Below are 644 nucleotides of genomic sequence, written 5' to 3' on the forward strand. Positions count from 1 at the left end.
CCGACTTCAGTGCGTTCCATACAACTGGGAACTCGGGGGGAAAAACGAGCTCCGTCTGTAATTTTTTTTTGGAAAGGTCATCAAATCTGAATTCCAAGTCAGAAACTCGGGCATCCTAGAGCTACTTGAATTCCGATTTGGATGACCATTCAAAAGCGCATTATTTTCCGAGTTCCCAGTTGTCGTGAACGCGGCATTACCTGCCATAGGGGCGGAACGATACCTTATATAATAAATACCTTATTATATTACGGAAATCACCCTATGGAAGCGCCCAACGCGTATGTGGCTATCATGCACTGACTGTCAGACTGTGATTATTGTTGGACTTCGAACAACCCAGATATTTGTGGCTCTTCTTGGAATTGGTGTGATTCCACAGTTAGTTGATCCAAGGCTATTGCTCTCACACAAGTGAAACTCTAAATGAATAGCTATGTTGCAACATTGATTAACATTTATACAGGGGCTTACAGAAAATGCATTTATTTGATAATCATACAGTAATAATTGTGTTCTGAAGTTGTAAATAGTTGTGTTATCCTGACATAAGCCTACGGTATGGTAAAGTACATTGATAATAAACCAGAAAGAAAGTTACAATACATATATTTAATGCTAAAGCTAATCATTATGTCTCTCTC

The 644-nt window shown here is 39.0% G+C and overlaps 1 protein-coding gene across 1 annotated transcript in view; it reads right to left on the reverse strand.

Moving 5' to 3' along the window:
• Positions 1 to 465: 465 nt before the first annotated feature.
• The window catches only part of LOC139394401 (GRB2-related adapter protein-like), a 3,741-nt gene continuing 3,562 nt past the window's right edge, over positions 466 to 644 (reverse strand). Inside the window, exon 7 of the mRNA XM_071142457.1 lies at positions 466 to 644. This exon is cut by the window's right edge and continues 527 nt beyond it. The gene's annotated coding sequence lies outside the window, so the exon portion shown is untranslated.

The sequence above is a fragment of the Oncorhynchus clarkii genome, unplaced genomic scaffold (genome assembly GCF_045791955.1).
Source record: "Oncorhynchus clarkii lewisi isolate Uvic-CL-2024 unplaced genomic scaffold, UVic_Ocla_1.0 unplaced_contig_12241_pilon_pilon, whole genome shotgun sequence".
In the NCBI taxonomy this organism is placed as follows: domain Eukaryota; kingdom Metazoa; phylum Chordata; class Actinopteri; order Salmoniformes; family Salmonidae; genus Oncorhynchus; species Oncorhynchus clarkii.